The 21,663-nt window shown below is 51.5% G+C and overlaps 46 non-coding genes and 4 pseudogenes across 46 annotated transcripts; all 50 read right to left on the bottom strand.

Annotated features, from left to right (window-relative positions):
- Positions 1 to 3,483: 3,483 nt before the first annotated feature.
- Positions 3,484 to 3,602, bottom strand: LOC111782787 (annotated as a pseudogene).
- A 399-nt stretch (positions 3,603 to 4,001) lies between these two features.
- LOC111782611 lies at positions 4,002 to 4,120 on the bottom strand. The gene has a single exon (XR_002813161.1). It is a non-coding gene; the product is annotated as a 5S ribosomal RNA (ribosomal RNA).
- Positions 4,121 to 4,495: 375 nt separating this feature from the next.
- LOC111782658 lies at positions 4,496 to 4,614 on the bottom strand. The gene has a single exon (XR_002813170.1). It is a non-coding gene; the product is annotated as a 5S ribosomal RNA (ribosomal RNA).
- Positions 4,615 to 5,418: 804 nt separating this feature from the next.
- LOC111783322 lies at positions 5,419 to 5,537 on the bottom strand. Its single transcript, XR_002813347.1, has one exon. It is a non-coding gene; the product is annotated as a 5S ribosomal RNA (ribosomal RNA).
- Positions 5,538 to 5,764: 227 nt separating this feature from the next.
- On the bottom strand, positions 5,765 to 5,883 carry LOC111783315. Its single transcript, XR_002813346.1, has one exon. It is a non-coding gene; the product is annotated as a 5S ribosomal RNA (ribosomal RNA).
- A 227-nt stretch (positions 5,884 to 6,110) lies between these two features.
- Positions 6,111 to 6,229, bottom strand: LOC111783308. Its single transcript, XR_002813345.1, has one exon. It is a non-coding gene; the product is annotated as a 5S ribosomal RNA (ribosomal RNA).
- A 227-nt stretch (positions 6,230 to 6,456) lies between these two features.
- Positions 6,457 to 6,575, bottom strand: LOC111783294. Its single transcript, XR_002813343.1, has one exon. It is a non-coding gene; the product is annotated as a 5S ribosomal RNA (ribosomal RNA).
- A 227-nt stretch (positions 6,576 to 6,802) lies between these two features.
- On the bottom strand, positions 6,803 to 6,921 carry LOC111783286. Its single transcript, XR_002813342.1, has one exon. It is a non-coding gene; the product is annotated as a 5S ribosomal RNA (ribosomal RNA).
- Positions 6,922 to 7,148: 227 nt separating this feature from the next.
- Positions 7,149 to 7,267, bottom strand: LOC111783280. Its single transcript, XR_002813341.1, has one exon. It is a non-coding gene; the product is annotated as a 5S ribosomal RNA (ribosomal RNA).
- A 227-nt stretch (positions 7,268 to 7,494) lies between these two features.
- Positions 7,495 to 7,613, bottom strand: LOC111783276. Its single transcript, XR_002813340.1, has one exon. It is a non-coding gene; the product is annotated as a 5S ribosomal RNA (ribosomal RNA).
- Positions 7,614 to 7,840: 227 nt separating this feature from the next.
- On the bottom strand, positions 7,841 to 7,959 carry LOC111783269. The gene has a single exon (XR_002813338.1). It is a non-coding gene; the product is annotated as a 5S ribosomal RNA (ribosomal RNA).
- A 227-nt stretch (positions 7,960 to 8,186) lies between these two features.
- On the bottom strand, positions 8,187 to 8,305 carry LOC111783263. Its single transcript, XR_002813337.1, has one exon. It is a non-coding gene; the product is annotated as a 5S ribosomal RNA (ribosomal RNA).
- Positions 8,306 to 8,532: 227 nt separating this feature from the next.
- Positions 8,533 to 8,651, bottom strand: LOC111783257. Its single transcript, XR_002813336.1, has one exon. It is a non-coding gene; the product is annotated as a 5S ribosomal RNA (ribosomal RNA).
- Positions 8,652 to 8,878: 227 nt separating this feature from the next.
- On the bottom strand, positions 8,879 to 8,997 carry LOC111783251. Its single transcript, XR_002813332.1, has one exon. It is a non-coding gene; the product is annotated as a 5S ribosomal RNA (ribosomal RNA).
- Positions 8,998 to 9,224: 227 nt separating this feature from the next.
- Positions 9,225 to 9,343, bottom strand: LOC111783247. The gene has a single exon (XR_002813330.1). It is a non-coding gene; the product is annotated as a 5S ribosomal RNA (ribosomal RNA).
- Positions 9,344 to 9,570: 227 nt separating this feature from the next.
- LOC111783241 lies at positions 9,571 to 9,689 on the bottom strand. Its single transcript, XR_002813329.1, has one exon. It is a non-coding gene; the product is annotated as a 5S ribosomal RNA (ribosomal RNA).
- A 227-nt stretch (positions 9,690 to 9,916) lies between these two features.
- Positions 9,917 to 10,035, bottom strand: LOC111783230. The gene has a single exon (XR_002813327.1). It is a non-coding gene; the product is annotated as a 5S ribosomal RNA (ribosomal RNA).
- Positions 10,036 to 10,262: 227 nt separating this feature from the next.
- LOC111783224 lies at positions 10,263 to 10,381 on the bottom strand. The gene has a single exon (XR_002813326.1). It is a non-coding gene; the product is annotated as a 5S ribosomal RNA (ribosomal RNA).
- Positions 10,382 to 10,608: 227 nt separating this feature from the next.
- LOC111783218 lies at positions 10,609 to 10,727 on the bottom strand. Its single transcript, XR_002813325.1, has one exon. It is a non-coding gene; the product is annotated as a 5S ribosomal RNA (ribosomal RNA).
- A 227-nt stretch (positions 10,728 to 10,954) lies between these two features.
- On the bottom strand, positions 10,955 to 11,073 carry LOC111783211. Its single transcript, XR_002813324.1, has one exon. It is a non-coding gene; the product is annotated as a 5S ribosomal RNA (ribosomal RNA).
- A 227-nt stretch (positions 11,074 to 11,300) lies between these two features.
- On the bottom strand, positions 11,301 to 11,419 carry LOC111783205. The gene has a single exon (XR_002813322.1). It is a non-coding gene; the product is annotated as a 5S ribosomal RNA (ribosomal RNA).
- Positions 11,420 to 11,646: 227 nt separating this feature from the next.
- Positions 11,647 to 11,765, bottom strand: LOC111783198. The gene has a single exon (XR_002813320.1). It is a non-coding gene; the product is annotated as a 5S ribosomal RNA (ribosomal RNA).
- A 227-nt stretch (positions 11,766 to 11,992) lies between these two features.
- LOC111782705 lies at positions 11,993 to 12,111 on the bottom strand. Its single transcript, XR_002813181.1, has one exon. It is a non-coding gene; the product is annotated as a 5S ribosomal RNA (ribosomal RNA).
- A 227-nt stretch (positions 12,112 to 12,338) lies between these two features.
- On the bottom strand, positions 12,339 to 12,457 carry LOC111783193. The gene has a single exon (XR_002813319.1). It is a non-coding gene; the product is annotated as a 5S ribosomal RNA (ribosomal RNA).
- Positions 12,458 to 12,674: 217 nt separating this feature from the next.
- LOC111782605 lies at positions 12,675 to 12,793 on the bottom strand. Its single transcript, XR_002813156.1, has one exon. It is a non-coding gene; the product is annotated as a 5S ribosomal RNA (ribosomal RNA).
- A 243-nt stretch (positions 12,794 to 13,036) lies between these two features.
- On the bottom strand, positions 13,037 to 13,155 carry LOC111783186. Its single transcript, XR_002813316.1, has one exon. It is a non-coding gene; the product is annotated as a 5S ribosomal RNA (ribosomal RNA).
- Positions 13,156 to 13,371: 216 nt separating this feature from the next.
- Positions 13,372 to 13,490, bottom strand: LOC111783179. Its single transcript, XR_002813309.1, has one exon. It is a non-coding gene; the product is annotated as a 5S ribosomal RNA (ribosomal RNA).
- Positions 13,491 to 13,706: 216 nt separating this feature from the next.
- On the bottom strand, positions 13,707 to 13,825 carry LOC111783174. Its single transcript, XR_002813307.1, has one exon. It is a non-coding gene; the product is annotated as a 5S ribosomal RNA (ribosomal RNA).
- Positions 13,826 to 14,041: 216 nt separating this feature from the next.
- Positions 14,042 to 14,160, bottom strand: LOC111783163. The gene has a single exon (XR_002813301.1). It is a non-coding gene; the product is annotated as a 5S ribosomal RNA (ribosomal RNA).
- A 227-nt stretch (positions 14,161 to 14,387) lies between these two features.
- On the bottom strand, positions 14,388 to 14,506 carry LOC111783156. Its single transcript, XR_002813298.1, has one exon. It is a non-coding gene; the product is annotated as a 5S ribosomal RNA (ribosomal RNA).
- Positions 14,507 to 14,733: 227 nt separating this feature from the next.
- LOC111783148 lies at positions 14,734 to 14,852 on the bottom strand. Its single transcript, XR_002813297.1, has one exon. It is a non-coding gene; the product is annotated as a 5S ribosomal RNA (ribosomal RNA).
- A 227-nt stretch (positions 14,853 to 15,079) lies between these two features.
- LOC111783142 lies at positions 15,080 to 15,198 on the bottom strand. The gene has a single exon (XR_002813296.1). It is a non-coding gene; the product is annotated as a 5S ribosomal RNA (ribosomal RNA).
- Positions 15,199 to 15,425: 227 nt separating this feature from the next.
- LOC111783135 lies at positions 15,426 to 15,544 on the bottom strand. Its single transcript, XR_002813294.1, has one exon. It is a non-coding gene; the product is annotated as a 5S ribosomal RNA (ribosomal RNA).
- Positions 15,545 to 15,771: 227 nt separating this feature from the next.
- On the bottom strand, positions 15,772 to 15,890 carry LOC111783130. The gene has a single exon (XR_002813293.1). It is a non-coding gene; the product is annotated as a 5S ribosomal RNA (ribosomal RNA).
- Positions 15,891 to 16,117: 227 nt separating this feature from the next.
- On the bottom strand, positions 16,118 to 16,236 carry LOC111783128. The gene has a single exon (XR_002813291.1). It is a non-coding gene; the product is annotated as a 5S ribosomal RNA (ribosomal RNA).
- Positions 16,237 to 16,463: 227 nt separating this feature from the next.
- LOC111783123 lies at positions 16,464 to 16,582 on the bottom strand. The gene has a single exon (XR_002813288.1). It is a non-coding gene; the product is annotated as a 5S ribosomal RNA (ribosomal RNA).
- Positions 16,583 to 16,809: 227 nt separating this feature from the next.
- On the bottom strand, positions 16,810 to 16,928 carry LOC111782732 (annotated as a pseudogene).
- Positions 16,929 to 17,129: 201 nt separating this feature from the next.
- On the bottom strand, positions 17,130 to 17,248 carry LOC111783069. Its single transcript, XR_002813275.1, has one exon. It is a non-coding gene; the product is annotated as a 5S ribosomal RNA (ribosomal RNA).
- A 227-nt stretch (positions 17,249 to 17,475) lies between these two features.
- On the bottom strand, positions 17,476 to 17,594 carry LOC111783003. Its single transcript, XR_002813255.1, has one exon. It is a non-coding gene; the product is annotated as a 5S ribosomal RNA (ribosomal RNA).
- Positions 17,595 to 17,821: 227 nt separating this feature from the next.
- On the bottom strand, positions 17,822 to 17,940 carry LOC111782931. Its single transcript, XR_002813238.1, has one exon. It is a non-coding gene; the product is annotated as a 5S ribosomal RNA (ribosomal RNA).
- A 227-nt stretch (positions 17,941 to 18,167) lies between these two features.
- LOC111782874 lies at positions 18,168 to 18,286 on the bottom strand. Its single transcript, XR_002813214.1, has one exon. It is a non-coding gene; the product is annotated as a 5S ribosomal RNA (ribosomal RNA).
- Positions 18,287 to 18,513: 227 nt separating this feature from the next.
- LOC111782829 lies at positions 18,514 to 18,632 on the bottom strand. Its single transcript, XR_002813203.1, has one exon. It is a non-coding gene; the product is annotated as a 5S ribosomal RNA (ribosomal RNA).
- Positions 18,633 to 18,859: 227 nt separating this feature from the next.
- Positions 18,860 to 18,978, bottom strand: LOC111782748 (annotated as a pseudogene).
- Positions 18,979 to 19,205: 227 nt separating this feature from the next.
- LOC111782800 lies at positions 19,206 to 19,324 on the bottom strand (annotated as a pseudogene).
- A 289-nt stretch (positions 19,325 to 19,613) lies between these two features.
- On the bottom strand, positions 19,614 to 19,732 carry LOC111782653. The gene has a single exon (XR_002813169.1). It is a non-coding gene; the product is annotated as a 5S ribosomal RNA (ribosomal RNA).
- A 240-nt stretch (positions 19,733 to 19,972) lies between these two features.
- Positions 19,973 to 20,089, bottom strand: LOC111782648. Its single transcript, XR_002813168.1, has one exon. It is a non-coding gene; the product is annotated as a 5S ribosomal RNA (ribosomal RNA).
- A 227-nt stretch (positions 20,090 to 20,316) lies between these two features.
- On the bottom strand, positions 20,317 to 20,435 carry LOC111782819. Its single transcript, XR_002813197.1, has one exon. It is a non-coding gene; the product is annotated as a 5S ribosomal RNA (ribosomal RNA).
- A 226-nt stretch (positions 20,436 to 20,661) lies between these two features.
- On the bottom strand, positions 20,662 to 20,780 carry LOC111782754. The gene has a single exon (XR_002813185.1). It is a non-coding gene; the product is annotated as a 5S ribosomal RNA (ribosomal RNA).
- Positions 20,781 to 21,009: 229 nt separating this feature from the next.
- LOC111782577 lies at positions 21,010 to 21,126 on the bottom strand. The gene has a single exon (XR_002813151.1). It is a non-coding gene; the product is annotated as a 5S ribosomal RNA (ribosomal RNA).
- Positions 21,127 to 21,353: 227 nt separating this feature from the next.
- On the bottom strand, positions 21,354 to 21,472 carry LOC111782684. Its single transcript, XR_002813176.1, has one exon. It is a non-coding gene; the product is annotated as a 5S ribosomal RNA (ribosomal RNA).
- Positions 21,473 to 21,663: the final 191 nt, after the last annotated feature.

Below are 21,663 nucleotides of genomic sequence, written 5' to 3'. Positions count from 1 at the left end.
TTAAATCTTATTTAAATATCTCAAATTCTCTTTTTTTTGTTTAATTCATAATTAAAACAAAATGCGGTTAAATATATTGTATATATTTAGCATATATTCCATAATTTGAATTCAAACACTTCGAACTCATTCGTCACACTGTTCTAAGGTTTAGTCTGATATGAGCTAGCAGGGGGACCTAATGGACCTACAGATCATGGGCTCCAATGATCCGAGATTAACTGGCTAAACTCATTAACCTTGTTAACCAACATTCGTTAACTACTAGGACACTCCACTATAACCTAGTAGTTGCACTCCCCTCATTATAGATATATTTTTGTCCATTTGATATAACCATGATTAGTAAGTCGATCATTCACAGGTTGTTCGTAACTAGAGTTGGGTCAATTTACTGTTTTACCCCTAAAGTTAGTCCCACCGATCCTCTCATGAACAATTGGTTTGTGGTCCAACCACCAAACCGAATCCCTCCCAAGCCAATGAGAGGGTGGGGCCCCTTGTTCAAGACTTGGAGTTAGTACTTAAGGGAACAACCCCTCTACTATCCCTAAAAGTGGGTAGGAGTGAATTCCATCTTACACTCTATGTCCCCAGCTATTCATCCAGTATTACCCCTGAGATGGGAGGTTTATTGAGTCGGTGAACTCGGGCCACTCTCACCATGCAAATCTAAAGATAATTCTGAATAAACAGGAGTTCATAGTTAGCTCAGGATTAAGATTGAGTTACCTAGGTTATCGAATGAAAAAATGAGTCTCAATAGTAAACGACATTATAAAGTGAGAGTGGTTTTCTTCATGGTCCGATCTTATGCAATACTCATTGCATAGGACGCCCCCACTCACATATCTCCACATGTACAATTTAGTGATCACATTGTTTATATCATATACAAAAGTGGGCCGCATCCATAGTGTCCCCAGAATAAGGTACTCAACCTTATCCCTGTACTATAGATCATTTTGACTATATACTTGAACTTGATCCACTCTTATGTCTCTACATATAGTTCTAGTAATCATACTATAGCTAGAGTATTCTTAGTTTATTGGATTTGGATTAATGATCATAACATTCACTTTATTCAGTAACAATCTTTACTGAATAAACATCAATAATAACTTTATTGAAAACATAGTATGCTTTTGTTTACAAACTATGAGTTTTAGGACATAAAACAAAGCAGAAGGATAGATTAAGACGAAGAAGTGGATGAGAGAGCTCAAAGGAGAGGAATTCAATACNGATAACTCTCTAATCATTTACTCTCTTTTCTTATTCTATGAATTTTACATGATTAAAATGATGATTCATTTGTTTAAATAAGAGCTAAACCTTATAAGGGAAGCGGGAGAGTTTTATGTGTTAACAGTGTAATTTTTAGTTTGTTAAAAAGTTGATATTAGTGATTTACAAATTTGTTTAGTTAGCCACTTTTAGATACATAGTTCTTCTCTTCAAAAAAAATTCTTTTTAATACTCTAGTTTCATTGCATGGATACTTGAAGGTAATGGAAGTGTTTGAAATAATTCTTGTTAATAGAAATTACAAAACAATTAGGAAAGTAAGCATTATGCATTACCCTCTCAAAAAGAGCACTTGAGAATTTATAAAATCCACCATAAATTTCAACAACTTATCTATTTAAACTCTCGTGGCCCAACCTTCCTCTTGATTTTCTCATTGCTCTTTGTTTTTCTACCCTAATTGACACTCTGTGTAAATTTTGTTTAAATAATTTAAGCTCATCAACACACATTTGAATGATACTAAAAAATCACTTAATTTTCAGCAACAAAAATAACTAAACAAAATAGATTTTCTATGCAATCAATAATTTAGTTATTACTTGCTACTTGTGATAGTGGATACTTACATGTCCTCCGTTAAACCGGATGCACGAACCGCTATAGGCCCTTGGATGTCCTCCCTTAAACCCGTAATAAAATTAAAGATCTTCTTCTTTTGTTGTATCAATTAGTTCTAACGTGAACTTGCTTAACCTAGTGAACTCCAGGCATACTCTTCCAATGTCTTACTTTTATGTTTGAGGCTCAGGAACTCCTCCTAGATTTGGTGCATGGCACAAAAAAAGGTGCATATGCCCTTTAACTTATAAGTGGCGTAGAACCTTGTAGATTTTCATGCAGTAATTATATTGAAACGTTGTTTCTATTGCTTCTAGCTATGTCTCACTGCCACAAGATATACCTTACCTCTATCAAACATGGGTGGATTTAACTTTTTAAAGGCTCTTAAGAATTATGACTCTTTCATGGTCCCTTGCACCCTTTTGCATGTTCTCATTTAGATAGAATGACTAGTTGGTAAATATTGTGCTGAATCTTAACAAATTTAAATAAAAAAAAAGAGTAAAAAGAGAACTTCATGTTATGCTTGTGAAGTACACACGATGATATAAAAGTATATTAGTGGTAAGCGCATAGTATATATTATTCCTTATGTACACTATAACTTCAAAACTACCATCTATATAATAATGTATCAAGAAATAAAATAAAAGGAGAGAAATAAAAATTGATAAAGGTATGGAATTATTTTTTTATTCACCTTTGCGTCTTACTTTACTCTAAGAGCGTACTCGATTGCAAATTGCTTTTAAGCCGAGAAATCAAACCTGTACAACATAGAGTAAACATTTCGAACAACATATATTCCTCGATAGAACCTTGTTTTTGCTGTATGAGTACTCATTTTCATACGTTTTTCCATGATCTATAACATTGTGGTTACGAGCAAACAAAAATTTTAGAGAATCGAGACCTTTAATGCTCTCCCTTTTATCTTAGAGTTAAGTTGAAACGTTAAAATGCCATATCTTTGACCACGATTAATCAAATTAGATGATTTTTTTTTTCATTTTATGTAACTTTTTGAGATCTACACGTAGGCAAGCCGGCTTGCCTAACCCTTCATCCCAAAATATGGCCGTTTTGACCTTAAATTTTGCTTATAAAAATTTTTCTTCCACATTTCACCTCTTTGAGATTTCAACCAAAGCAATTTTTCATATCTAAGATAATTCTATTTTTTTTCTCTTTTTGTACGTATATGAATCTGCCATAACATATCAACATGGATGCACGTCAGCACTCAAAATGGCCAGTGCGGCCATGCAGGTAAAACTGTCCATTTAATCCACAAGGAATCACCATTTACATAAAGAATCATAAAAAAAGTTTGGAGGGGTTTCTCTCTATTAGCTGAATTAGGTAAGTGCTGAAATTAGGAGGATAGCTAAACTCATGCCATTTGCCCTTGTCCAAGCACGCTTAACTGTGGAGTTCTCATGAGATCCAGTGAATTAGAACTCCAGATGTGCTCGAGGCGACGGGATCCATTTGCCCTCTGAGCGAGGGCGATTGCCATTTGTAAAGAAAGGGGGCGGTTGCCATTTGTAAAGAAAGAAAGATAAGAGTGGGGAGAAATTGAAATAACAATAAACGAAATAAAAAAAAGGGGTGCAACACGAGGACTTTCCAAGTGGCCACCCAACTTAGTACTACAATCACCCAAGTACGCTTCACTGCGGAGTTCTTATGAGATTCGGTGCATTAGTGCTGGTATGATCACACCCGACATGCAATGCGCACAAAATTGCATTTAACGCATGCGGGGCAGCATGATCGAGGAGAGGGTGGGTGCACGCGCGTGCTCGAAACGGGCGGCGGGCATGATCGAGGCGACGGTGGGTGCACGCACGTGCTCACAATGGCCGGCGGGGCCTACGCAAACACGTCGGGAAGAAGGACCGCGATGGGCGTGAGCGTGCGAGCGAGGGTGGTTACCATTTGTAAAGAAAGGAAGATAAGAGCAGGGAGAAATTGAAATAACGAGTAAAAGCAATTAAAAAAAAAAAGGTGCAACACGAGGACATCCCAAGTGGTCACCCAACTTACTACTACTCTCGCCCAAGCACGCTTAACTGCGGTTTCCATTTGTAAAAAAAAGAAGATAAGAGCGGGGAGAAATTGAAATAACGCATCACGAGGACTTCTCAAGTGGTCACCCAACTTAGTACTACTCTCGCCCAAGCACGCTTAACTGCGGAGTTCTGATGGGATCCGGTGCATTAGTGCTGGTATGATCGCACCCGACATGCAATGCGCATAAAATTACATTTAACGCATGCGGGGTGGCATGATCGAGGCGACGAAGGGTGCACGTGCTTGCTCGGAACGGGCGGCGGGCGTGATCGAGGCGACGGTGGGTGCACGCACGTGCTCGGAACGGCCAGCGGGACCCGCGCGGACACGTCGGGGAGAAGGAACGCGATGGGCGTGAGCGTGCGAGCGGGGGAGGTTGCCATTTGTAAAGAAAGGAAGAAAAGAACGGGGAGAAATTGAANGACACGTCGGGGAGAAGGAACGCGATGGGCGTGAGCGTGCGAGCGGGGGCGGTTGCCATTGGTAAAGAAAGGAAGATTAGAGAGGGAGAAATTGAAATAACGAGTAAAAGAATAAAAAAAAGGGGGTGCAACACGAGGACTTCCCAAGTGGTCACCCAACTTAGTACTACTCTCGCCCAAGCACGTTTAACTACGGAGTTTTGATGAGATTTGGTGCATTAGTGCTGGTATGATCGCACCCAACATGTAATGCGCACAAAATTGCATTTAACGCATACGGGGTGGCATGATCAAGGAGAACGTGAGTGCACGCGCGTGCTCAGAACGGGCGGCGGGCATGATCGAGGCGACGGTGGGTGCACGCCCGTGCTCGGAACAGGCGGCAGGCATGATCGAGGCGACGGTGGGTGCAAGCACGTGCTCGGAACGACTAATGGGTCCCGCGCGGACACGTTGGGGAGAAGGAACTGATGGTGTTAATATAACACATGCGGAAGTAATTTGGATCTTAGACAATTTTAGAACATTAATTATAGTATATAACTAGCATGTTCATAAGTATTAAAACTTAATTAGTTTAGATAAGTACCTTTTGTAGTTCAAACTTCTTTTTCCTCACGAACCGGTTTCGAACCACCACTAGTGTCTTCTCCACTATCCTCCGGCCTTAGAACGGGATTGTGGAATCCAATGAGTGACTAAACTTGGGAGGGATTTTGTATATGTGAAGAGAGTGTTTGTGAGAGGTTTTTCTCAAAGTTTTCCACCAACAAGAAGAAACCTTCCATGTAACATGATCACTCTAGTTAAAGAGTCATGTTTGCATATTCATGCAAATTTGAGATCACCAAATTTTGACACTTAAAATTCCACTCAAATGTTTGGGATTATGTGGCAAGTATGCATGTTTGAGTTAACCAAATTTTGACACTCAAAATTCCACTCAAACTTGTGGGGTTTATTTGGCAAACATGCAAGTTTGGTTAAACCAAATTTTGACACCTCAAAATTCCACTAACATGATTTTTNAAAGAAATATAAAAAAGGGGTGCAACACGAGGACTTCCCAAGTGGTCACCCAACTTAGTACTACTCTCGCCCAAGCACGCTTAACTGCGGAGTTCTGATGGGATCCGGTGCATTAGTGCTGGTATGATCGCACCCGACATGCCATGCGCACAAATTGCATTTAACGCATGCGGGGTGGGCATGATCGAGGCGACGGTGGGTGCACGCACGTGCTGGGAACGGGCGGCGGGGCCCGCGCGGACACGTCGGGGAGAAGAAACGCGATGGGCGTGAGCGTGCGAGCGGGGGAGGTTGCCATTTGTAAAGAAAGGAAGAAAAGGACGGGGAGAAATTGAAGTAACGAGCAAAAGAAATATAAAAAAGGGGTGCAACACGAGGACTTCCCAAGTGGTCACCCAACTTAGTACTACTCTCGCCCAAGCACGCTTAACTGCGGAGTTCTGATGGGATCCGGTGCATTAGTGCTGGTATGATCGCACCCGACATGCCATGCGCACAAATTGCATTTAACGCATGCGGGGTGGGCATGATCGAGGCGACGGTGGGTGCACGCACGTGCTGGGAACGGGCGGCGGGGCCCGCGCGGACACGTCGGGGAGAAGAAACGCGATGGGCGTGAGCGTGCGAGCGGGGGAGGTTGCCATTTGTAAAGAAAGGAAGAAAAGGACGGGGAGAAATTGAAGTAACGAGCAAAAGAAATATAAAAAAGGGGTGCAACACGAGGACTTCCCAAGTGGTCACCCAACTTAGTACTACTCTCGCCCAAGCACGCTTAACTGCGGAGTTCTGATGGGATCCGGTGCATTAGTGCTGGTATGATCGCACCCGACATGCCATGCGCACAAATTGCATTTAACGCATGCGGGGTGGGCATGATCGAGGCGACGGTGGGTGCACGCACGTGCTGGGAACGGGCGGCGGGGCCCGCGCGGACACGTCGGGGAGAAGAAACGCGATGGGCGTGAGCGTGCGAGCGGGGGAGGTTGCCATTTGTAAAGAAAGGAAGAAAAGGACGGGGAGAAATTGAAGTAACGAGCAAAAGAAATATAAAAAAGGGGTGCAACACGAGGACTTCCCAAGTGGTCACCCAACTTAGTACTACTCTCGCCCAAGCACGCTTAACTGCGGAGTTCTGATGGGATCCGGTGCATTAGTGCTGGTATGATCGCACCCGACATGCCATGCGCACAAATTGCATTTAACGCATGCGGGGTGGGCATGATCGAGGCGACGGTGGGTGCACGCACGTGCTGGGAACGGGCGGCGGGGCCCGCGCGGACACGTCGGGGAGAAGAAACGCGATGGGCGTGAGCGTGCGAGCGGGGGAGGTTGCCATTTGTAAAGAAAGGAAGAAAAGGACGGGGAGAAATTGAAGTAACGAGCAAAAGAAATATAAAAAAGGGGTGCAACACGAGGACTTCCCAAGTGGTCACCCAACTTAGTACTACTCTCGCCCAAGCACGCTTAACTGCGGAGTTCTGATGGGATCCGGTGCATTAGTGCTGGTATGATCGCACCCGACATGCCATGCGCACAAATTGCATTTAACGCATGCGGGGTGGGCATGATCGAGGCGACGGTGGGTGCACGCACGTGCTGGGAACGGGCGGCGGGGCCCGCGCGGACACGTCGGGGAGAAGAAACGCGATGGGCGTGAGCGTGCGAGCGGGGGAGGTTGCCATTTGTAAAGAAAGGAAGAAAAGGACGGGGAGAAATTGAAGTAACGAGCAAAAGAAATATAAAAAAGGGGTGCAACACGAGGACTTCCCAAGTGGTCACCCAACTTAGTACTACTCTCGCCCAAGCACGCTTAACTGCGGAGTTCTGATGGGATCCGGTGCATTAGTGCTGGTATGATCGCACCCGACATGCCATGCGCACAAATTGCATTTAACGCATGCGGGGTGGGCATGATCGAGGCGACGGTGGGTGCACGCACGTGCTGGGAACGGGCGGCGGGGCCCGCGCGGACACGTCGGGGAGAAGAAACGCGATGGGCGTGAGCGTGCGAGCGGGGGAGGTTGCCATTTGTAAAGAAAGGAAGAAAAGGACGGGGAGAAATTGAAGTAACGAGCAAAAGAAATATAAAAAAGGGGTGCAACACGAGGACTTCCCAAGTGGTCACCCAACTTAGTACTACTCTCGCCCAAGCACGCTTAACTGCGGAGTTCTGATGGGATCCGGTGCATTAGTGCTGGTATGATCGCACCCGACATGCCATGCGCACAAATTGCATTTAACGCATGCGGGGTGGGCATGATCGAGGCGACGGTGGGTGCACGCACGTGCTGGGAACGGGCGGCGGGGCCCGCGCGGACACGTCGGGGAGAAGAAACGCGATGGGCGTGAGCGTGCGAGCGGGGGAGGTTGCCATTTGTAAAGAAAGGAAGAAAAGGACGGGGAGAAATTGAAGTAACGAGCAAAAGAAATATAAAAAAGGGGTGCAACACGAGGACTTCCCAAGTGGTCACCCAACTTAGTACTACTCTCGCCCAAGCACGCTTAACTGCGGAGTTCTGATGGGATCCGGTGCATTAGTGCTGGTATGATCGCACCCGACATGCCATGCGCACAAATTGCATTTAACGCATGCGGGGTGGGCATGATCGAGGCGACGGTGGGTGCACGCACGTGCTGGGAACGGGCGGCGGGGCCCGCGCGGACACGTCGGGGAGAAGAAACGCGATGGGCGTGAGCGTGCGAGCGGGGGAGGTTGCCATTTGTAAAGAAAGGAAGAAAAGGACGGGGAGAAATTGAAGTAACGAGCAAAAGAAATATAAAAAAGGGGTGCAACACGAGGACTTCCCAAGTGGTCACCCAACTTAGTACTACTCTCGCCCAAGCACGCTTAACTGCGGAGTTCTGATGGGATCCGGTGCATTAGTGCTGGTATGATCGCACCCGACATGCCATGCGCACAAATTGCATTTAACGCATGCGGGGTGGGCATGATCGAGGCGACGGTGGGTGCACGCACGTGCTGGGAACGGGCGGCGGGGCCCGCGCGGACACGTCGGGGAGAAGAAACGCGATGGGCGTGAGCGTGCGAGCGGGGGAGGTTGCCATTTGTAAAGAAAGGAAGAAAAGGACGGGGAGAAATTGAAGTAACGAGCAAAAGAAATATAAAAAAGGGGTGCAACACGAGGACTTCCCAAGTGGTCACCCAACTTAGTACTACTCTCGCCCAAGCACGCTTAACTGCGGAGTTCTGATGGGATCCGGTGCATTAGTGCTGGTATGATCGCACCCGACATGCCATGCGCACAAATTGCATTTAACGCATGCGGGGTGGGCATGATCGAGGCGACGGTGGGTGCACGCACGTGCTGGGAACGGGCGGCGGGGCCCGCGCGGACACGTCGGGGAGAAGAAACGCGATGGGCGTGAGCGTGCGAGCGGGGGAGGTTGCCATTTGTAAAGAAAGGAAGAAAAGGACGGGGAGAAATTGAAGTAACGAGCAAAAGAAATATAAAAAAGGGGTGCAACACGAGGACTTCCCAAGTGGTCACCCAACTTAGTACTACTCTCGCCCAAGCACGCTTAACTGCGGAGTTCTGATGGGATCCGGTGCATTAGTGCTGGTATGATCGCACCCGACATGCCATGCGCACAAATTGCATTTAACGCATGCGGGGTGGGCATGATCGAGGCGACGGTGGGTGCACGCACGTGCTGGGAACGGGCGGCGGGGCCCGCGCGGACACGTCGGGGAGAAGAAACGCGATGGGCGTGAGCGTGCGAGCGGGGGAGGTTGCCATTTGTAAAGAAAGGAAGAAAAGGACGGGGAGAAATTGAAGTAACGAGCAAAAGAAATATAAAAAAGGGGTGCAACACGAGGACTTCCCAAGTGGTCACCCAACTTAGTACTACTCTCGCCCAAGCACGCTTAACTGCGGAGTTCTGATGGGATCCGGTGCATTAGTGCTGGTATGATCGCACCCGACATGCCATGCGCACAAATTGCATTTAACGCATGCGGGGTGGGCATGATCGAGGCGACGGTGGGTGCACGCACGTGCTGGGAACGGGCGGCGGGGCCCGCGCGGACACGTCGGGGAGAAGAAACGCGATGGGCGTGAGCGTGCGAGCGGGGGAGGTTGCCATTTGTAAAGAAAGGAAGAAAAGGACGGGGAGAAATTGAAGTAACGAGCAAAAGAAATATAAAAAAGGGGTGCAACACGAGGACTTCCCAAGTGGTCACCCAACTTAGTACTACTCTCGCCCAAGCACGCTTAACTGCGGAGTTCTGATGGGATCCGGTGCATTAGTGCTGGTATGATCGCACCCGACATGCCATGCGCACAAATTGCATTTAACGCATGCGGGGTGGGCATGATCGAGGCGACGGTGGGTGCACGCACGTGCTGGGAACGGGCGGCGGGGCCCGCGCGGACACGTCGGGGAGAAGAAACGCGATGGGCGTGAGCGTGCGAGCGGGGGAGGTTGCCATTTGTAAAGAAAGGAAGAAAAGGACGGGGAGAAATTGAAGTAACGAGCAAAAGAAATATAAAAAAGGGGTGCAACACGAGGACTTCCCAAGTGGTCACCCAACTTAGTACTACTCTCGCCCAAGCACGCTTAACTGCGGAGTTCTGATGGGATCCGGTGCATTAGTGCTGGTATGATCGCACCCGACATGCCATGCGCACAAATTGCATTTAACGCATGCGGGGTGGGCATGATCGAGGCGACGGTGGGTGCACGCACGTGCTGGGAACGGGCGGCGGGGCCCGCGCGGACACGTCGGGGAGAAGAAACGCGATGGGCGTGAGCGTGCGAGCGGGGGAGGTTGCCATTTGTAAAGAAAGGAAGAAAAGGACGGGGAGAAATTGAAGTAACGAGCAAAAGAAATATAAAAAAGGGGTGCAACACGAGGACTTCCCAAGTGGTCACCCAACTTAGTACTACTCTCGCCCAAGCACGCTTAACTGCGGAGTTCTGATGGGATCCGGTGCATTAGTGCTGGTATGATCGCACCCGACATGCCATGCGCACAAATTGCATTTAACGCATGCGGGGTGGGCATGATCGAGGCGACGGTGGGTGCACGCACGTGCTGGGAACGGGCGGCGGGGCCCGCGCGGACACGTCGGGGAGAAGAAACGCGATGGGCGTGAGCGTGCGAGCGGGGGAGGTTGCCATTTGTAAAGAAAGGAAGAAAAGGACGGGGAGAAATTGAAGTAACGAGCAAAAGAAATATAAAAAAGGGGTGCAACACGAGGACTTCCCAAGTGGTCACCCAACTTAGTACTACTCTCGCCCAAGCACGCTTAACTGCGGAGTTCTGATGGGATCCGGTGCATTAGTGCTGGTATGATCGCACCCGACATGCCATGCGCACAAATTGCATTTAACGCATGCGGGGTGGGCATGATCGAGGCGACGGTGGGTGCACGCACGTGCTGGGAACGGGCGGCGGGGCCCGCGCGGACACGTCGGGGAGAAGAAACGCGATGGGCGTGAGCGTGCGAGCGGGGGAGGTTGCCATTTGTAAAGAAAGGAAGAAAAGGACGGGGAGAAATTGAAGTAACGAGCAAAAGAAATATAAAAAAGGGGTGCAACACGAGGACTTCCCAAGTGGTCACCCAACTTAGTACTACTCTCGCCCAAGCACGCTTAACTGCGGAGTTCTGATGGGATCCGGTGCATTAGTGCTGGTATGATCGCACCCGACATGCCATGCGCACAAATTGCATTTAACGCATGCGGGGTGGGCATGATCGAGGCGACGGTGGGTGCACGCACGTGCTGGGAACGGGCGGCGGGGCCCGCGCGGACACGTCGGGGAGAAGAAACGCGATGGGCGTGAGCGTGCGAGCGGGGGAGGTTGCCATTTGTAAAGAAAGGAAGAAAAGGACGGGGAGAAATTGAAGTAACGAGCAAAAGAAATATAAAAAAGGGGTGCAACACGAGGACTTCCCAAGTGGTCACCCAACTTAGTACTACTCTCGCCCAAGCACGCTTAACTGCGGAGTTCTGATGGGATCCGGTGCATTAGTGCTGGTATGATCGCACCCGACATGCCATGCGCACAAATTGCATTTAACGCATGCGGGGTGGGCATGATCGAGGCGACGGTGGGTGCACGCACGTGCTGGGAACGGGCGGCGGGGCCCGCGCGGACACGTCGGGGAGAAGAAACGCGATGGGCGTGAGCGTGCGAGCGGGGGAGGTTGCCATTTGTAAAGAAAGGAAGAAAAGGACGGGGAGAAATTGAAGTAACGAGCAAAAGAAATATAAAAAAGGGGTGCAACACGAGGACTTCCCAAGTGGTCACCCAACTTAGTACTACTCTCGCCCAAGCACGCTTAACTGCGGAGTTCTGATGGGATCCGGTGCATTAGTGCTGGTATGATCGCACCCGACATGCCATGCGCACAAATTGCATTTAACGCATGCGGGGTGGGCATGATCGAGGCGACGGTGGGTGCACGCACGTGCTGGGAACGGGCGGCGGGGCCCGCGCGGACACGTCGGGGAGAAGAAACGCGATGGGCGTGAGCGTGCGAGCGGGGGAGGTTGCCATTTGTAAAGAAAGGAAGAAAAGGACGGGGAGAAATTGAAGTAACGAGCAAAAGAAATATAAAAAAGGGGTGCAACACGAGGACTTCCCAAGTGGTCACCCAACTTAGTACTACTCTCGCCCAAGCTTGCTTAACTGCGGTGTTCTGATTGGATCCGGTGCATTAGTGCTGGTATGAAAGCACCCGAAATGCCATGCGCACAAATTGCATTTAAAGCATGCGGGGTGGGCATGATCGAGGCGACGGTGGGTGCACGCACGTGCTGGGAACGGGCGGCGGGGCCCGCGCGGACACGTCGGGGAGAAGAAACGCGATGGGCGTGAGCGTGCGAGCGGGGGAGGTTGCCATTTGTAAAGAAAGGAAGAAAAGGACGGGGAGAAATTGAAGTAACGAGCAAAAGAAATATAAAAAAGGGGTGCAACACGAGGACTTCCCAAGTGGTCACCCAACTTAGTACTACTCTCGCCCAAGCACGCTTAACTGCGGAGTTCTGATGGGATCCGGTGCATTAGTGCTGGTATGATCGCACCCGACATGCAATGCGCACAGATTGCATTTAACGCATGCGGGGCGGCATGATCGAGGCAACGGTGGGTGCACGCACGTGCTGGGAACGGCCGGCGGGGACCGCGCGGACACATCGGGGAGAAGAAACGCGATGGGCGTGATTGAAAAGACAGGAAGAAAAGAACGGGGAGAAATTGAAATAACGAGCAAAAGACATAAGAAATAGAAAATAATATAAAAAGGGCCACGTCACGAGGACTTCCCAAGTGGTCACCCAACTTAGTACTACTCTCGCCCAAGCACGCTTAACTGCGGAGTTCTGATGGGATCCGGTGCATTAGTGCTGGTATGATCGCACCCGACATGCAATGCGCACAGATTGCATTTAACGCATGCGGGGCGGCATGATCGAGGCAACGGTGGGTGCACGCACGTGCTGGGAACGGCCGGCGGGACCCGCGCGGACACGTCGCGGAGAAGAAACGCGATGGGCGTGAGCGGGGGCGGGGGAGGTTGCCATTTGTTGAAAAGACAGGAAGAAAAGAACGGGGAGAAATTGAAATAACGAGCAAAAGACATAAGAAATAGAAAATAATATAAAAAGGGGTGCAACACGAGGACTTCCCAAGTGGTCACCCAACTTAGTACTACTCTCGCCCAAGCACGCTTAACTGCGGAGTTCTGATGGGATCCGGTGCATTAGTGCTGGTATGATCGCACCCGACATGCAATGCGCACAGATTGCATTTAACGCATGCGGGGCGGCATGATCGAGGCAACGGTGGGTGCACGCACGTGCTGGGAACGGCCGGCGGGGCCCGCGCGGACGTGAGCGGGGGCGGGGGAGGTTGCCATTTGTTGAAAAGACAGGAAGAAAAGAACGGGGAGAAATTGAAATAACGAGCAAAAGACATAAGAAATAGAAAATAATATAAAAAGGGGTGCAACACGAGGACTTCCCAAGTGGTCACCCAACTTAGTACTACTCTCGCCCAAGCACGCTTAACTGCGGAGTTCTGATGGGATCCGGTGCATTAGTGCTGGTATGATCGCACCCGACATGCAATGCGCACAGATTGCATTTAACGCATGCGGGGCGGCATGATCGAGGCAACGGTGGGTGCACGCACGTGCTGGGAACGGCCGGCGGGGCCCGCGCGGACGTGAGCGGGGGCGGGGGAGGTTGCCATTTGTTGAAAAGACAGGAAGAAAAGAACGGGGAGAAATTGAAATAACGAGCAAAAGACATAAGAAATAGAAAATAATATAAAAAGGGGTGCAACACGAGGACTTCCCAAGTGGTCACCCAACTTAGTACTACTCTCGCCCAAGCACGCTTAACTGCGGAGTTCTGATGGGATCCGGTGCATTAGTGCTGGTATGATCGCACCCGACATGCAATGCGCACAGATTGCATTTAACGCATGCGGGGCGGCATGATCGAGGCAACGGTGGGTGCACGCACGTGCTGGGAACGGCCGGCGGGGCCCGCGCGGACGTGAGCGGGGGCGGGGGAGGTTGCCATTTGTTGAAAAGACAGGAAGAAAAGAACGGGGAGAAATTGAAATAACGAGCAAAAGACATAAGAAATAGAAAATAATATAAAAAGGGGTGCAACACGAGGACTTCCCAAGTGGTCACCCAACTTAGTACTACTCTCGCCCAAGCACGCTTAACTGCGGAGTTCTGATGGGATCCGGTGCATTAGTGCTGGTATGATCGCACCCGACATGCAATGCGCACAAATTGCATTTAACGCATGCGGGGCGGGCATGATCGAGGCGACGGTGGGTGCACGCACGTGCTGGGAACGGGCGGCGGGGCCCGCGCGGACACGTCGGGGAGAAGAAACGCGATGGGCGTGAGCGTGCGAGCGGGGGAGGTTGCCATTTGTAAAGAAAGGAAGAAAAGGACGGGGAGAAATTGAAGTAACGAGCAAAAGAAATATAAAAAAGGGGTGCAACACGAGGACTTCCCAAGTGGTCACCCAACTTAGTACTACTCTCGCCCAAGCACGCTTAACTGCGGAGTTCTGATGGGATCCGGTGCATTAGTGCTGGTATGATCGCACCCGACATGCCATGCGCACAAATTGCATTTAACGCATGCGGGGTGGGCATGATCGAGGCGACGGTGGGTGCACGCACGTGCTGGGAACGGGCGGCGGGGCCCGCGCGGACACGTCGGGGAGAAGAAACGCGATGGGCGTGAGCGTGCGAGCGGGGGAGGTTGCCATTTGTAAAGAAAGGAAGAAAAGGACGGGGAGAAATTGAAGTAACGAGCAAAAGAAATATAAAAAAGGGGTGCAACACGAGGACTTCCCAAGTGGTCACCCAACTTAGTACTACTCTCGCCCAAGCACGCTTAACTGCGGAGTTCTGATGGGATCCGGTGCATTAGTGCTGGTATGATCGCACCCGACATGCCATGCGCACAAATTGCATTTAACGCATGCGGGGTGGGCATGATCGAGGCGACGGTGGGTGCACGCACGTGCTGGGAACGGGCGGCGGGGCCCGCGCGGACACGTCGGGGAGAAGAAACGCGATGGGCGTGAGCGTGCGAGCGGGGGAGGTTGCCATTTGTAAAGAAAGGAAGAAAAGGACGGGGAGAAATTGAAGTAACGAGCAAAAGAAATATAAAAAAGGGGTGCAACACGAGGACTTCCCAAGTGGTCACCCAACTTAGTACTACTCTCGCCCAAGCACGCTTAACTGCGGAGTTCTGATGGGATCCGGTGCATTAGTGCTGGTATGATCGCACCCGACATGCCATGCGCACAAATTGCATTTAACGCATGCGGGGTGGGCATGATCGAGGCGACGGTGGGTGCACGCACGTGCTGGGAACGGGCGGCGGGGCCCGCGCGGACACGTCGGGGAGAAGAAACGCGATGGGCGTGAGCGTGCGAGCGGGGGAGGTTGCCATTTGTAAAGAAAGGAAGAAAAGGACGGGGAGAAATTGAAGTAACGAGCAAAAGAAATATAAAAAAGGGGTGCAACACGAGGACTTCCCAAGTGGTCACCCAACTTAGTACTACTCTCGCCCAAGCACGCTTAACTGCGGAGTTCTGATGGGATCCGGTGCATTAGTGCTGGTATGATCGCACCCGACATGCCATGCGCACAAATTGCATTTAACGCATGCGGGGTGGGCATGATCGAGGCGACGGTGGGTGCACGCACGTGCTGGGAACGGGCGGCGGGGCCCGCGCGGACACGTCGGGGAGAAGAAACGCGATGGGCGTGAGCGTGCGAGCGGGGGAGGTTGCCATTTGTAAAGAAAGGAAGAAAAGGACGGGGAGAAATTGAAGTAACGAGCAAAAGAAATATAAAAAAGGGGTGCAACACGAGGACTTCCCAAGTGGTCACCCAACTTAGTACTACTCTCGCCCAAGCACGCTTAACTGCGGAGTTCTGATGGGATCCGGTGCATTAGTGCTGGTATGATCGCACCCGACATGCCATGCGCACAAATTGCATTTAACGCATGCGGGGTGGGCATGATCGAGGCGACGGTGGGTGCACGCACGTGCTGGGAACGGGCGGCGGGGCCCGCGCGGACACGTCGGGGAGAAGAAACGCGATGGGCGTGAGCGTGCGAGCGGGGGAGGTTGCCATTTGTAAAGAAAGGAAGAAAAGGACGGGGAGAAATTGAAGTAACGAGCAAAAGAAATATAAAAAAGGGGTGCAACACGAGGACTTCCCAAGTGGTCACCCAACTTAGTACTACTCTCGCCCAAGCACGCTTAACTGCGGAGTTCTGATGGGATCCGGTGCATTAGTGCTGGTATGATCGCACCCGACATGCCATGCGCACAAATTGCATTTAACGCATGCGGGGTGGGCATGATCGAGGCGACGGTGGGTGCACGCACGTGCTGGGAACGGGCGGCGGGGCCCGCGCGGACACGTCGGGGAGAAGAAACGCGATGGGCGTGAGCGTGCGAGCGGGGGAGGTTGCCATTTGTAAAGAAAGGAAGAAAAGGACGGGGAGAAATTGAAGTAACGAGCAAAAGAAATATAAAAAAGGGGTGCAACACGAGGACTTCCCAAGTGGTCACCCAACTTAGTACTACTCTCGCCCAAGCACGCTTAACTGCGGAGTTCTGATGGGATCCGGTGCATTAGTGCTGGTATGATCGCACCCGACATGCCATGCGCACAAATTGCATTTAACGCATGCGGGGTGGGCATGATCGAGGCGACGGTGGGTGCACGCACGTGCTGGGAACGGGCGGCGGGGCCCGCGCGGACACGTCGGGGAGAAGAAACGCGATGGGCGTGAGCGTGCGAGCGGGGGAGGTTGCCATTTGTAAAGAAAGGAAGAAAAGGACGGGGAGAAATTGAAGTAACGAGCAAAAGAAATATAAAAAAGGGGTGCAACACGAGGACTTCCCAAGTGGTCACACAACTTAGTAATACTCTCGCACGAGTACGCTTAACTGTGGAGTTCTGATGGGATCCGATGCATTAGTGCTGGTATGATCGCACCCGACATGCAATGCGCACAAATTGCATTTAACGCATGCGGGGCGGCATGATCGAGGCGACGGTGGGTGCACGCACGTGCTCGGAACGGTCGGCGGGGCCCGCNCGGGGCGGGGTTGGTTGCCATTTGTTGAGAAGACAGGAAGAAAAGAACGGGGAGAAATTGAAATAACGAGCAAAAGAAATAAGAAATAAAAAATAAAAAAGGGGTGCAACACGAGGACTTCCCAAGTGGTCACCCAACTTAGTACTACTCTCGCCCAAGCACGCTTAACTGCGGAGTTCTGATGGGATCCGGTGCATTAGTGCTGGTATGATCGCACCCGACATGCCATGCGCACAAATTGCATTTAACGCATGCGGGGTGGGCATGATCGAGGCGACGGTGGGTGCACGCACGTGCTGGGAACGGGCGGCGGGGCCCGCGCGGACACGTCGGGGAGAAGAAACGCGATGGGCGTGAGCGTGCGAGCGGGGGAGGTTGCCATTTGTAAAGAAAGGAAGAAAAGGACGGGGAGAAATTGAAGTAACGAGCAAAAGAAATATAAAAAAGGGGTGCAACACGAGGACTTCCCAAGTGGTCACCCAACTTAGTACTACTCTCGCCCAAGCACGCTTAACTGCGGAGTTCTGATGGGATCCGGTGCATTAGTGCTGGTATGATCGCACCCGACATGCCATGCGCACAAATTGCATTTAACGCATGCGGGGTGGGCATGATCGAGGCGACGGTGGGTGCACGCACGTGCTGGGAACGGGCGGCGGGGCCCGCGCGGACACGTCGGGGAGAAGAAACGCGATGGGCGTGAGCGTGCGAGCGGGGGAGGTTGCCATTTGTAAAGAAAGGAAGAAAAGGACGGGGAGAAATTGAAGTAACGAGCAAAAGAAATATAAAAAAGGGGTGCAACACGAGGACTTCCCAAGTGGTCACCCAACTTAGTACTACTCTCGCCCAAGCACGCTTAACTGCGGAGTTCTGATGGGATCCGGTGCATTAGTGCTGGTATGATCGCACCCGACATGCCATGCGCACAAATTGCATTTAACGCATGCGGGGTGGGCATGATCGAGGCGACGGTGGGTGCACGCACGTGCTGGGAACGGGCGGCGGGGCCCGCGCGGACACGTCGGGGAGAAGAAACGCGATGGGCGTGAGCGTGCGAGCGGGGGAGGTTGCCATTTGTAAAGAAAGGAAGAAAAGGACGGGGAGAAATTGAAGTAACGAGCAAAAGAAATATAAAAAAGGGGTGCAACACGAGGACTTCCCAAGTGGTCACCCAACTTAGTACTACTCTCGCCCAAGCACGCTTAACTGCGGAGTTCTGATGGGATCCGGTGCATTAGTGCTGGTATGATCGCACCCGACATGCCATGCGCACAAATTGCATTTAACGCATGCGGGGTGGGCATGATCGAGGCGACGGTGGGTGCACGCACGTGCTGGGAACGGGCGGCGGGGCCCGCGCGGACACGTCGGGGAGAAGAAACGCGATGGGCGTGAGCGTGCGAGCGGGGGAGGTTGCCATTTGTAAAGAAAGGAAGAAAAGGACGGGGAGAAATTGAAGTAACGAGCAAAAGAAATATAAAAAAGGGGTGCAACACGAGGACTTCCCAAGTGGTCACCCAACTTAGTACTACTCTCGCCCAAGCACGCTTAACTGCGGAGTTCTGATGGGATCCGGTGCATTAGTGCTGGTATGATCGCACCCGACATGCCATGCGCACAAATTGCATTTAACGCATGCGGGGTGGGCATGATCGAGGCGACGGTGGGTGCACGCACGTGCTGGGAACGGGCGGCGGGGCCCGCGCGGACACGTCGGGGAGAAGAAACGCGATGGGCGTGAGCGTGCGAGCGGGGGAGGTTGCCATTTGTAAAGAAAGGAAGAAAAGAACGGGGAGAAATTGAAATAACGAGCAAAAGAAATAAGAAAAAAAAATAAAAAAAGGGGTGCACCCAAGTGGTCACCCAACTTAGTACTACTCTCGCCCAAGCACGCTTAACTGCGGAGTTCTGATGGGATCCGGTGCATTAGTGCTGGTATGATCGCACCCGACATGCCATGCGCACAAATTGCATTTAACGCATGCGGGGTGGGCATGATCGAGGCGACGGTGGGTGCACGCACGTGCTGGGAACGGGCGGCGGGGCCCGCGCGGACACGTCGGGGAGAAGAAACGCGATGGGCGTGAGCGTGCGAGCGGGGGAGGTTGCCATTTGTAAAGAAAGGAAGAAAAGGACGGGGAGAAATTGAAGTAACGAGCAAAAGAAATATAAAAAAGGGGTGCAACACGAGGACTTCCCAAGTGGTCACCCAACTTAGTAATACTCTCGCCCAAGCACGCTTGACTGCGAAGTTGTAATTAGACCTGGTGCATTAGTGCTGGTATGATCGCATCTAACATGCAATGCGCATAAATTGCATTTAACGCATGCGGGGTGGGCATGATCGAGGCGACGGTGGGTGCACGCACGTGCTGGGAACGGCCGGTGGGGCCCGCGCGGACACGTCGAAGAGAAGAAACGCGATGGGCGTGAGCGGGGGCGAGGGAGGTTGTCATTTGTTGAAAAGACAAGAAGAAAAGAACGGGGAGAAATTCAAATAACGAGAAAAAGAAATAAGAAATAAAAAATTAAAAAAGCGGTGCAACACGAGCAAAAGAAATAAGAAGTAAAAAAATAATAAAAAGGAGTGTAACTCGAGGACTTCCCAAGTGGTCACCCAACTTAGTACTACTCTCGCCCAAGCACCCTTGACTGCTGAGTTCTGATGGGATCCGGTGCATTAGTGCTGGTATGATCGCACCCGACATGCAATGCGCAAAGATTGCATTTAACGCATGCAGAGCGGCATGATCGAGGCAACGGTGGGTAGACGCAAGTGCTGGGAACGGCCGGCGGGGCCCGCGCAGACACGTCGGGAAGAAGAAACGCGATGGGCGTGAGCGTGCGAGCGGGGGAGGTTGCCATTTGTAAAGAAAGGAAGAAAAGAACGGGGAGAAATTGAAATAACGAGCAAAAGAAATAACAAATAAAAAATAAAAAAAACGGGTGCAACACAAGGACTTCCCAAGTGGAACCAACTTAGTACTACTCTCGCCCAAGCACGCTTAACTGCGGAGTTCTGATGGGATCCGGTGCATTAGTGCTGGTATGATCGCACCCGACATGCCATGCGCACAAATTGCATTTAACGCATGCGGGGTGGGCATGATCGAGGCGACGGTGGGTGCACGCACGTGCTGGGAACGGGCGGCGGGGCCCGCGCGGACACGTCGGGGAGAAGAAACGCGATGGGCGTGAGCGTGCGAGCGGGGGAGGTTGCCATTTGTAAAGAAAGGAAGAAAAGGACGGGGAGAAATTGAAGTAACGAGCAAAAGAAATATAAAAAAGGGGTGCAACACGAGGACTTCCCAAGTGGTCACCCAACTTAGTACTACTCTCGCCCAAGCACGCTTAACTGCGGAGTTCTGATGGGATCCGGTGCATTAGTGCTGGTATGATCGCACCCAACATGTCAAGTGCACAAATTGCATTTAACGCATGTTGGGCGGCATGATCGAGGAAACGGTGGGTGCACGCACGTGCTGGGAACAGCCGACGGGACCCTCGCGGACACGTCGGGGAGAAGAAACGCGATGGGCGTGAGCGTGCGAGCGGGGGAGGTTGCCATTTGTAAAGAAAGGAAGAAAAGGACGGGGAGAAATTGAAGTAACGAGCAAAAGAAATATAAAAAAGGGGTGCAACACGAGGACTTCCCAAGTGGTCACCCAACTTAGTACTACTCTCGCCCAAGCACGCTTAACTGCGGAGTTCTGATGGGATCCGGTGCATTAGTGCTGGTATGATCGCACCCGACATGCCATGCGCACAAATTGCATTTAACGCATGCGGGGTGGGCATGATCGAGGCGACGGTGGGTGCACGCACGTGCTGGGAACGGGCGGCGGGGCCCGCGCGGACACGTCGGGGAGAAGAAACGCGATGGGCGTGAGCGTGCGAGCGGGGGAGGTTGCCATTTGTAAAGAAACGGGGAGAAATTGAAATAACGAGCAAAAGAAATAACAAATAAAAAATAAAAAAAAGGGGTGCAACGAGGACTTCCCAAGTGGTCACCCAACTTAGTACTACTCTCGCCCAAGCACGCTTAACTGCGGAGTTCTGATGGGATCCGGTGCATTAGTGCTGGTATGATCGCACCCGACATGCCATGCGCACAAATTGCATTTAACGCATGCGGGGTGGGCATGATCGAGGCGACGGTGGGTGCACGCACGTGCTGGGAACGGGCGGCGGGGCCCGCGCGGACACGTCGGGGAGAAGAAACGCGATGGGCGTGAGCGTGCGAGCGGGGGAGGTTGCCATTTGTAAAGAAAGGAAGAAAAGGACGGGGAGAAATTGAAGTAACGAGCAAAAGAAATATAAAAAAGGGGTGCAACACGAGGACTTCCCAAGTGGTCACCCAACTTAGTACTACTCTCGCCCAAGCACGCTTAACTGCGGAGTTCTGATGGGATCCGGTGCATTAGTGCTGGTATGATCGCACCCGACATGCCATGCGCACAAATTGCATTTAACGCATGCGGGGTGGGCATGATCGAGGCGACGGTGGGTGCACGCACGTGCTGGGAACGGGCGGCGGGGCCCGCGCGGACACGTCGGGGAGAAGAAACGCGATGGGCGTGAGCGTGCGAGCGGGGGAGGTTGCCATTTGTAAAGAAAGGAAGAAAAGGACGGGG

This window comes from Cucurbita pepo, chromosome LG01 (assembly GCF_002806865.2).
Source record: "Cucurbita pepo subsp. pepo cultivar mu-cu-16 chromosome LG01, ASM280686v2, whole genome shotgun sequence".
Taxonomy (NCBI): Eukaryota; Viridiplantae; Streptophyta; class Magnoliopsida; order Cucurbitales; family Cucurbitaceae; genus Cucurbita; species Cucurbita pepo.
The sequence above is the reverse complement of the archived record's forward strand: the minus strand, read 5'-3'. Positions and strand labels throughout refer to the sequence as shown.